Source organism: Glycine max, chromosome 15 (assembly GCF_000004515.6).
Source record: "Glycine max cultivar Williams 82 chromosome 15, Glycine_max_v4.0, whole genome shotgun sequence".
In the NCBI taxonomy this organism is placed as follows: domain Eukaryota; kingdom Viridiplantae; phylum Streptophyta; class Magnoliopsida; order Fabales; family Fabaceae; genus Glycine; species Glycine max.
This window is the reverse complement of record NC_038251.2, coordinates 48499655-48511855: the sequence shown is the minus strand read 5'-3', so window position 1 is coordinate 48511855 and position 12201 is coordinate 48499655. Positions and strand designations below refer to the sequence as shown.

The window sequence follows — 12201 nt, the reverse complement described above, 5'->3', positions numbered from 1 at the left end:
GAATCTTGTTAGGCCGTCAGCAAAGAAAAATTTTCCCTTGTGTTGCCTGACTCGAATTTCATAGGTGGCCCCATCATATTTGAAGTGGACGAATTCTGGATAATCTGGTTCCCATTGCTGGTGGTAAAAAACTGGTATTTCTATGGTGTCTTGCAAGGAAAAAAAAATCTGTTTTAAAAATCAAAAGCAGCAGCGGCAAAAGTAGGCAAAGTAGCCATTTGATTTTACTCTATCATAAGGGAATGCTGCTTTAAACTACAATATTAATAGGCGTCTGATAGCTGGGAATCTCATCTGTAGTGAAATGAAAAAAATTGGAGTTAGCATTTAAGGATTCTAACTTAGTAACGGAAGTAATTTTTGTTGATGTTGCAAAGAAATAGAGGACACAATTTTACAATATTAAAATTTGACGTGTAAATCAGTATTGGGAAAAAGATAAAAAATATATGCATATTGACCAATTTGATTGGGACAACATAATACCTAAATTGGAAAAATAAGTGAAATGGAAGGAAACTAAATTAATGTCTGCAGACCTAAATTGGGGTGTTGCTGCAATGGAATAATAATTGAATTTAAGTTGTTTGACATCACACTATTAGGATGGAGGAATCAGAGTTCTGAATCAGGATAATGAAAATAACATAACAAAACATGCATATAATATAACAACTAAGAAGTTTAATACAACACATGAAAATAATTGAAATAGAAGATGTATAATTCATGCAGAGTAATGAAAACAAAAGATGAAACTACGGGTCAATGGATTTAAGCATTGATTAAATGGAAGAAACTTTCAGAGGGTAGAATCAGCATTATGAAAAGAACATAACAGACGATGTATATAACCTAACAACTAAGAAGCTTAATAGAATACATGGAAATAATGCTAATAGAACCCAACAAAATGCAATAGACACAAATGTGAAATTTGTGCACAACGATGGAAGCAAAAGATCAAACCATGTTGTAATGGATTTTTGCATTGATGAAACATAAGAAGTTTGAGTGTGTTATATAGATTTCAGCATAATAGCTAAGAAGTTCAATAGAATATGTGGAAACAACTGAAATAGAACGTAACTAAATTAACATTTAAAGAATTTAATAGTGTTGCTAGTGTTAAAGAATAATAATTTATTAGAATCTATTTAAGAATACACTATCACAACGACTGGAACATGGTTTTGAATTAGTATCAGGAAAATATCAAAATAGAACATGCATACAAAAAGAGTGAGTGGGAAAAATGCGGATTTAAGCATTGCTGACATCTAGAATGTCCAACCATGCAGGGAAACCTATAAAATACAAATATGTGTGTGCCAAATAACAATTGGTGCAATGACTAAGGTAGATGGCAACATAGTAGGTAAGAAACCTATCAGAAAGGGTGGAAAAAACCCAAATAGAAGATAGGAAAAATGGATAAAGGGTTTCGGACATGAAAGAAGGCTGAGTGACAAACGTAGGAAGTCACTGTGCATTGACAACCATGCATTCAAAGCTAGAAGTTAGAAATATGTATGCCCTAAATTGCAAGTGAAAAAGTGACAAATACAGATGGCAAGATAACCAATTTTGGTTCGAGACATGCATGAAAAATGTAAGCAAAAGCAAGAAAAAAACCACCAAATGAATATACATTGAGTGAGGTATTTGGTTTATATTGACCTTGCTTGAGGCAGTTGATGAATCCAAACTCATAGTGGCAGTGGCGTTGAGAGAGTGATTTCTGTAAAGCTGAAGTGGAGGTCGCAGAAAAAGGCAACGTGTTTTGGTGGTGTGAGGTAGTGGGTGGTGGAAGGGTCATTGCTTTCCCAAGGGTGTAACTGGTGGCAAGTTAAGCGATTTGGGAACTGTGGAGAATTGAATGCTACATGTGAAGATTGGATGTGAATGGGCAGCTTAATCACTGTGAAGCTACGTAGTGGTGGAGGTAGGTGAAGAGGTTTTTGATTGTTGAATGTAACAAAGATTTAGATATTTTAGAGTCAGGAATTTTTTTTTATTGTTACAAATACAATGGCCATTATGAAATGAATCATGTGTCTAATGCTGAAGTGGGTAATCATTTGGGAGACATAACATTTCGTATGGCCTTTGTAATTATTTAAAAATGGGTAGTTTCGATTACAGTTGATGACAGGAAAGTGCATTAGTTTAAGTAGGTTTGAACACTTGTCGATATCCTACTAAAAGAGCAACAATAACATATTCAGTTGGGAATCAGATTTGATTAAGGAGTGAGGTATATTTAATAAAAACAAAGGGGAAACCTATAACGAAAAAAACCAATAAGATGTAGGATTTTAAGTTTTTAATTTTCCCCTCAAAAACTAAAAGCCCACAATAACGACAAATTGCAAACTAAAGTCTTGGACTATGAGGCAAAAAATTAGCTGAATTTATGGAGGTCAAAATGAGAAAGAAAACTGTCCTGGAATTATTAATTTTGGCAGCCAATACATTTGTTTTTTAGGAATGTGATGTTGTGGTAGTACTTAAACTGTGATAAGAATAGCACGAAATAGAGTTAATTTGTTGAATGGTAGTATTTAAATTGAGATAAGTATAGCAGAAAAAAATATTTTTTTAGTGCAATTCATCAAAGAAATGCTTAATTTGCAGTTTATGAAAATGGATGGAAATTTAAAATGCAGTAAATAAGAAAATGTACCTCATAATGGAATAGTGGTTATTTGAAGCTGATGAATCATATATTGGCTGATTTGATGATGTTTTAACTGCATATTAGAGACCATGAGTAAGCGGTAAATATAACTGTGCATAGAATAAAATTTGGAATTGCTAATAAATTGGATTTACCTTTTAATATTTGTAAAGACCTCTTTGAAAACCACATTGGTGGTTGAAGTCATTTTTTGTTTTGTTCTGATCATGTATTAAAATTTGAAGGCCTTTCTTTGACTTGACCCTTGGTAATGCAACATATAATTGGCCATGAGAAAAAACTAGTTTTGACAAGTAAAGTCCAACTGAAGATAGGAATTGTCCTTGGGATTTGTTAATTGTCATTGCATATGAAAACATTATTGGAAATTGTGTCTTCAATAGCTTGAAAGGCCATGGTGACTGAGAAGGCGACATAGACATTCGTGGGATATAAACATGATCTCTGACATTTGTCCCAAAAATGAATACAGCTGCTATAACATGTTTTGCTAGCCTTGTCACAATTAACCTAGTACCGTTACACAACCCTTGAGTTTGGTCTAAGTTCCTTAATAACATTATAGGTGATCCAATTTTGAGTTTGAGACTATTATTGGGTAAGCCAGATGTTGTCAATGAATTAAGAAATTCAATTGTTAGTAAGCGAAAATGACAATTTTCAATGGTTTCAGATTTATCAGCAGAATCATAGCTTAGATATTTCATTTGTTCACCTATGATTATTTTAAAGATGAAAACGCCAATTCATTAACAAAAAATGTCAAATTCACCAAAGTTGCAACATAAATCGTTATTATGATTTCCTCGGAACTAAAACATGAAAAACACAGTAAGATAATTTAGTATATGATCACCTGGTATCAATGTAAGTATATAATCATTAACTTGTTGGACTGTTTCATTTGTAGAAGCTAATATTGCTTTGGATTGGAAGTATTGGGGATCATTGTGATGATGACATAAATCTGGGAATGTAGAACTGACTATACTATGAATGGGATCATCATATTTTGTGATTAATAGTTCCTGTGGAATTTCAATAGTAGCATAGCCATCATTGTCATGTCCAATAATACCATCACCAATATCTATAATCCATTGTGCAAAAGATGCAGTTTCTTCTTGATCTGTTGCTTGCATGTTGTTTTGTAAGCGTATGTTTTTTGTCAGCCTCAAGACCTGACAATGATCTCATAGATAAGATGAATTAATTGTTGCAATAATAATATCAGAGCAGCTGCCTCTCGGAATCACTGACAGAATCTGTCAGAAATCTCCACCAAAGACCATGACTTTACCTCCAAAGATTTTATTGTCCCTTGAGTTGTGTTTGATTGTGATCAAGTGTCTCAAAACAGAATTTGTGAGTCATAGGCGCTTCATCCCAAATGATTAGACATGTCTAATTTAGTAGTTCAGTTAATTGAGTTCCTTGATGGATATTGCAGGTTGAGTCTTCAAAAACTGGAACAAGAATTTTGAATTTTGAATGTGCAGTTCTACCTCCAGGCAATAATAGAGAAGCTATGCTACTAGAAGCAATCATAATTACAATTTTATTGTCAACTCTTAGTGAACTTGCAAATATTTTCCAAATGTATGTTTTTCCTGTACCTCCATATTCGTAGAGGAAAAACATACCACCTTCATCTTTATTAACAACTTCAATAATCTGGTTATAAATTGATGCTTGTTGGTATGAAATCAACGATATGTGGTGTTAGATGCAAAGAAGAATGAATCCAGTTGAAGCACTTAATTGTAGAGGAAAATAGGTAACAGAAAAATGGACATAATGTAGATGCAATTGCCTTTGGTGTTTTGATGATGATCATGATGATATGATGCAATTGATGCAAATGAGCTTTTCAAGATTAAATTCAAGACAATACTTCAAGATTACAAGTCACAACATCAAGATGATCACTAGTATATTAGGAAGGGAATTCCTAATTGAATTAGCAAAAGGTTTGGCCAAGTAATTTAAATTAAAAAAAGTGTTTTTCAAAGGATTTACTCTCTGGTAATCGATTACCAGAGGATGTAATCGATTACCAGTGGCCAAATATGTTTTATAACAGCTACTAAAATTTGAATTTGAAATTTTAGACTGTGTAATCGATTACACAATTTTGGTAATCGATTACCAGCAGTTAATAAACGTTTTAATTCAAATTTTAAAAGCTGTAATCGATTACACAATTTCTGTAATCGATTACCAGACAGGATTTTCAGAAAATATTTCTAAGAGTCACAACTTTTCAAAGACTTTATTCATGACCACCAATGGTCTCTATATATGTGACTTATAACACGAATTTGCTCAGAGTTTTTCAGAACAACAAGTGTTTATCCTCTCAAAGAGCAAAAATCATTTTATCCTCTTAAGAATTCCTTGGCCAATTCAATTGTAATTCATTAAGGAATTATTTGAGTGCTCAATCTGTAAAATCTATCTCTTTCTAGAGAGATTCATTCTTCTTCTTCTTCTTCTCATTCTCTAAGGGATTAAGAGACTGTTGGTCTCTTGTTGTAAAGGAATTCTAAACACAAAGGAAGGATTGCCCTTGTGTGTTTAGAACTTGTAAAAGGAATTTACAAGATAGTGGAACTCTCAAGCGGGTTGCTTGGGGACTGGACGTAGGCACAAGGGTGTGGCCGAACCAGTATAAATCTGAGTTTGCATTTTCTCTTCCCTTAATCTCCTTTGGTTATTATTGCTTTATATTCATATTCAAATTGTTTTATTTGAATCAATATTTAAGAAGTTCATTATAAATGAAATTTATAACTTGAATAAAAAGTGAAATAGATTTTTAATTGGGGAAATAGTTTGGAATATCTTAATTCAATCCCCCCTTCTTAAGATATCTGATGCCACTTGTCTAACAAGTGGTATCAGAGCTTCATTCTTGTATAAAGTTTAGAAGCTTCAAGAAAAAGATGGCCTCAACAAATTCCTTATTTCCAGAAGGGAATTCTATCAATAGACCTCCAATCTTTAATGGAGAGGGTTACCACTACTGGAAAACCCGAATGCAAATTTTTATTGAGGCAATAGATCTAAATATTTGGGAAGCCATAGAAATAGGGCCTTATATACCCACTACAGTAGAAAGAGTTACAATAGATGGTAGTTCATCAAGTGAAAGCATAACTATAGAAAAACCTAGAGATAGATGGTCTGAAGAGGATAGAAAACGAGTACAATACAACTTAAAAGCCAAAAACATAATAACATCTGCCCTGGGAATGGATGAATATTTCAGGGTTTCAAATTGTAAGAGTGCTAAGGAAATGTGGGACACTCTTCGATTAACACATGAAGGAACTACAGATGTTAAAAGATCTAGGATAAATGCACTAACTCATGAGTATGAATTATTTAGAATGAATGCAAATGAAAATATTCAAAGCATGCAAAAGAGATTTACACATATAGTAAATCATCTAGCAGCCTTAGGCAAAGAATTTCAAAATGAGGATCTCATAAACAAGGTGTTAAGATGTTTAAGTAGAGAATGACAACCTAAAGTAACGGCCATTACTGAGTCAATAGATTTGTCTAATATGTCCCTTGCCACTTTATTTGGAAAGTCGCAGGAACACGAGATGGAACTATTGAGATTACACCAACATGAAGAAAATGACAAGAAAAAGAAAGGAATTGCTCTTAAAGCATCATCCTCAATTCAAGAAGAAAGTGATCAGGATAATGATCCAGATGATGATGATGATCTAAGTCTTTTTGTAAGAAGATTCAACAAGTTTCTTAAAGTAAGAGGAAATCGGAGGCGACCTAATTTTAAATCAAAGAGAAGGACAAAAACTTCATCCTCTACTCTAAAATGCTTTGAATGCAATCAACTTGGACATCTGAGGGTTGATTGTCCCATCTTCAAGAAAAAGATGGAAAAATCTGAAAAGAAAAATCATAGTGAAAATAAACTGAAGAAAGCATACATCACATGGGATGAAAATGATATGAAATCTTCTGAAGATTCAGAAAATGAAGAGATAAATCTTTGCCTTATGGCTAAAAGTTACAAAAGCGATGAAGAGGTAACATCTTCAAATAACTTATCTATTTCTTTTGATGAATTGCAAGATGCATTTGCTGATCTGCATAAAGAGTCAATTAAACTTGCAAAATTAGTTTCATCTTCAAAGAAAACAATTTCAAATTTAGAAAATGAAAATTTGAAATTAAACAAAGAATTAGATCTTCTTAGAAATGAAGTCTCAATTTCTAAAACAAATGAAAAAAGTTAATATCTCCACTATTTTTGACAAGAAAATATCAGCTTCTTGTAGTTGTTGTGATAAATATGTAAATGAAATTAAAGAGTTGAAAAATTCACTTGCAAAATTTTCATATAGTAAAAATAATTTTGATGTTATATTAAGTAAACAAAAATATGTGTCTAATAAAAATGGACTAGGGTATAAATCTGAAAAACAACAAAGGTTTCATAAAAACTTTTCCACTTCCACACAAAAATGTAATTCTAATTCTATCACTTGTTTTTATTGTGGAAGAAGAGGACATGGCATATCAACTTGCTACTTCAAGAAAAATTACAGTAACATTTAAATGATATGGGTTCCAAAAGGATCCTCAGTTTATACTAACATGCAAGGATCCAATAAAGTTTGGGTACCTAAGTCAAAAACTTGATTATGTAGGTATCTTTGAGAAAGAAGTGGTACATAGATAGCGGATGCTCAAAACATATTACTGGAGATGCATCAAATTTTACACACATCTCTCCAAAGAAAAGCGGACATGTAACATATGGTGACAACAACAAAGGTAGAATCCTTGGAGTGGGTAAAATAGGTACAAATTCTTCAAACTCCATTGAAAATGTTCTACTTGTTGAAGGCCTTAAGCACAGCCTGCTTAGTGTTAGTCAATTATGCGACAAAGACTATCTAGTATCATTTGATTCTCAGAAATGTCTTATAGAACATAAGCATGACATTAATATAAAGCATGTAGGACATAGAGTCAATAATGTTTACATGATAGACTTAAGCATAAAACTAGAAAACAATCATTGTTTTCTTAGCAAACATGATGATCCATGGTTATGGCATAAAAGAATTGCTCACATAAACATGGATCACTTAAATAAATTAATTTCAAATGATTTAGTAGTTGGTTTGCTTAAATTGAAATTTGAAAAAGATAAACTATGTGATGCATGTCAAAAAGGCAAACAAACAAGAGTCTCATTCAAACCTAAAAATGTTGTTTCAACCACTCAACCCTTACAATTATTGCATATGGATTTATTTGGTCCATCTAGAACCATGAGTTTTGGAGGAAATTACTATGCTCTAGTTATAGTTGATGATTTCTCTAGATATACTTAGACATTATTTATTACACATAAAAGTGATTCATTCCAAGCATTTAGAAAACTAGCTAAAGTCATACAAAACAAGAAAAATCTTAAGATTGCATCTATTAGAAGTGATCATGGGGGTGAATTTTAAAACAAAGATTTTGAATTATTCTGTGATGAACATGGTATTGAACACAATTTTTCTGCACCTAGAACCCCTCAACAAAATGGAGTTGTTGAGAGGAAAAATAGGTCATTGGAAGAAATTGCTAGAACTTTATTAAATGATACTTCTCTTTCAAAGTATTTTTGGGTTGAAGCGGCCAATACTGCATGTTACATCATGAATAGGGCCTTAATAAGACCTATTTTAAAGAAAACCCCATATGAGTTATTTAATGGTAGAAAACCTAATATTTCTCATCTACATGTTTTTGGTTGCAAATGCTTTGTGCTCAATAATGGAAAAGATAATCTAGGAAAATTTGATGCAAAATCTGATGAAGGTATTTTTCTTGGATATTCATTACAAAGCAAAGCATATAGGATATATAATAAAAGAATTATGAATATCGAGGAATCCATTCATGTTACCTTTGATGAATCTAATGCTATCTTGTCAAGAAAGAATATGCTAGATGATATTGCAGATTCTTTAGAACATATGAATATTCAGGAACAAGATTCCAAAGGAAATGATAAAGGAAACAATGAAGATCCTCCAGAAGAAGTCAAATCCAATGATGAACTTCCAAGAGAATGGAAAGCTTCAAGAGATCATCCCCTCGACAACATTATTGGTGATATCTCAAAAGGGGTAACAACTAGACATTCTCTTAAAGATTTATGCAATAATATGGCTTTTGTATCTATGACTGAACCTAAAAATATAAAAGAAGCCATAGTAGATGATAACTGGATCATTGCCATGCAAGAAGAACTGAACCAATTTGAAAGAAACAATGTGTGGAAATTAGTAGAAAAACCTGAAAATTATCCTGTCATAGGAACAAAATGGGTTTTTAGAAATAAATTAGATGAACATGGTATAATAAAGCCAGGTTAGTAGCAAAAGGATATAATCAGGAAGAAGGAATAGACTATGAAGAAACATATGCTCCTGTTGCAAGATTAGAAGCCATTAGAATGCTTTTGGCATATGCATCCATAATGGATTTTAAACTTTATCAAATGGATGTTAAGAGTGCCTTTCTAAATGGTTTAATTCAAGAAGAGGTATATGTTGAACAACCCCCTGGTTTTGAAATTCCTGATAAACCAAACCATGTTTATAAATTACAAAAGGCTCTTTATGGTTTGAAACAAGCCCCTAGGGCGTGGTATGAACGCTTAAGCAATTTTCTTCTAGAAAAAGAATTCTCTAGAGGTAAAGTGGATACCACATTATTCATAAAGAGAAAGCATAATGATATTTTGTTGGTTCAAATATATGTTGATGATATAATTTTTGGATCCACTAATGATTCATTGTGCAAGGAGTTTTCCCTTGATATGCAAAGTGAATTTGAAATGTCAATGATGGGAGAACTAAAGTACTTTCTGGGATTACAAATCAAGCAAACTCAAGAAGGTATATTCATCAATCAATCCAAGTACTGCAAGGAATTGATCAAAAGATTTGGGATGGATAGTGCAAAACACATGTCTACACCGATGACCACTAGTTGTTACTTAGATAAAGATGAATCTGGTCAGTCTATAGACATAAAACAATATCGAGGTATGATCAGATCTCTTCTTTATTTATCTGCTAGTAGACCTGATATTATGTTTAGTGTATGCATGTGTGCTAGGTTTCAATCCAACCCCAAACAATCACATTTAAGTGAAGTAAAGAGAATCATGAGATATCTATTAGGAACAATCAATTTAGGATTATGGTATCCTAAGAGTTCAACATGTAACTTAATAGGATATTCTGATTCTGATTTTGCCAGATCTAAAACTGATAGAAAAAGCACAAGTGGAACTTGTCAATTCATTGGATCGGCTCTTGTCTCATGGCATAGTAAGAAACAAAACAGTGTTGCTTTATCTACTGCTGAAGCGGAGTATATCTCTGCCGGTAGTTGTTGTGCACAAATTTTATGGATGAAGCAACAATTATCTGACTATGGCATCATTCTTGATCGTATACCTATTAAGTGTGATAATACTAGTGCCATAAATCTATTCAAAAACCCAATTCAACACTCTAGAACTAAATATATAGAGATTAGACACCACTTTCTTAGAGATCATGTCCTAAAGGGAGATTGTGTATTAGAGTTTGTTGATACTAAGAATCAACTTGCTAATATTTTCACAAAACCTCTCCCCAAGGAAGTATTCTTCTCTATTAGAAGAGAATTAGGCCTCTTAGATGTTAGAGACTTAGAAAAATAAGGATTGATTGATTAACTTACTCTTATGATTGATTGTTTATAGATTATTTTGATTGATCTTGTTTGAATTCTTGTTATTATAATAGAATTTATGATTTCTTGTGTATGAAATGATTGAATGATTGAATTAAGTGCATTAGTAGTGATAATTAATCATATTGGATGTGTTTTAGCATAAACATAGATATGTTCTTAAGGAATTAGCCTAGGATAGGCTCTGGTAATCGATTACCATCCAGTGTAATCGATTACACATGAACAGGCAGCCTGTAATCGATTACAACATCCTGTAATCGATTACCAGTAGGCTTATTGGTCCTGTAATCGATTACCAATCCCTGTAATCGATTACAATTCGTCCTCTTCTATAAATACTCACGAAATCAGAGCTGCTGCGCAGCCAAAGCCTCCTCCACGTTTCCTCTATACCTAAAACTTCAAATCTTCGAATCTCACTCAATTCTTCACCAAATCACGTCCCGTAAAGCCCAATCTTCCTCTTTTTCACTCCTCTTTCACTTCCACCGATAAAAATCCACAAAAACTTCATCAAATGGCAGAGCCATCGAAGAAGAGAAAGGGATCATCCTCCACCGCTGATGTTGCTCCCCATCGCCGCCACGGCCCATCCGGAGCACCCACAACACCTATTCATCCTTCTTTGTCATCTCCAAGATCATCAACATTGTTTTCATCCGATGATCAGCGTCTACGGTACCTTTCTCAGTTTTCCTCTAGAATCATCTTAGACCCTAAGTACCTAGACGTATAATTCTTTAATGATGAAACATTTGATTGCTATCAAGTGTTTCAAAATTCTGGCCTTGTTGATTTCATGTCATTAAAATTGCCATATTATCCTGAACTTGTAAAGGTCTTCTACTGCAATTTAAAAATTCAGGATGTCATTATTATCTCTGAGGTGCATGGTATTCCTATGGTCATTAATCAGTCATTGTTCTTTTCATTAACTAATTTACCCAGTCAAGGTGCACCTTTTGAGGGCACCATTGTTGATGACTGGAAATTTGATTATTCGAGTCATGATGCTCGCCGTATGGTCTGCAATGATCAGGCTGAAATGACCGGTAGATTGCTGGCCGGGTCATTAATATTTGATAATCGCATCATGCACTATATAATTGTTAGAATTTTGCTTCCTCGGTCTTCCAATTTAGCACAGGCCTCTGAGGAGGATTTGATTCTTATGTGGGCTTTTCTTACCGGTCGTCAGATCGACTAGGCCCATTTGGTTCGGTACCGAATGCATAAGGCATTACGGGCCAATGCACCTCTTCCTTATCCACATTTGATTACTCTGTTTTTGCGTCATTTTCAAATACCGCTTGATGATGAACCCTTTTTTCAAGTCAAGCGTTCCTTTGCAATTGGTGCTGGTGCAGTGACTTCCTTTGGGTACCGTAAAGATCGGAATGGTCAATGGCTGAAGAAGGATGCACTCCCTCCTCAAGATGAACGTACTCCTTCACCTCCTCCTCCGCGCGAAGATTCCGCACTCATGAATGAAGTCCTCTCCGAATTATGGGGTCTTCGTTCTTATGTTGGTGACCGCTTCGACTCGTTAGATACACGCTTTGCTGGTATGGACATTCGCCTCACACAGCTTGAAGAGGATGTCGGATACATTCGTCAAAGTTTCGATCTTCCACCACCACCTCCGCCTTCTTAGACTTTAGTTTCTGATTATATGTCTTTTATAAGCCGTGTATTTTGGCTATTTA

At 33.7% G+C, this 12201-nt stretch overlaps 1 protein-coding gene across 4 annotated transcripts in view; it reads left to right on the top strand.

The window, feature by feature from the left end:
• The window catches only part of LOC100807792 (mitochondrial inner membrane protease subunit 1), a 44581-nt gene that overhangs the window by 16847 nt on the left and 15533 nt on the right, over positions 1–12201 (top strand). The window contains exon 4 of one of the 4 annotated variants that reach the window (XM_041009480.1): positions 7390–7447. The exons of 2 other annotated variants lie outside the window; for them this stretch is intronic. The gene's annotated coding sequence lies outside the window, so the exon portion shown is untranslated. Of the gene's footprint in view, positions 1–4151; positions 4627–7389; positions 7448–12201 lie in introns of those variants that run through there. One more of the 4 variants, XM_026125722.2, reaches the window with a different exon arrangement.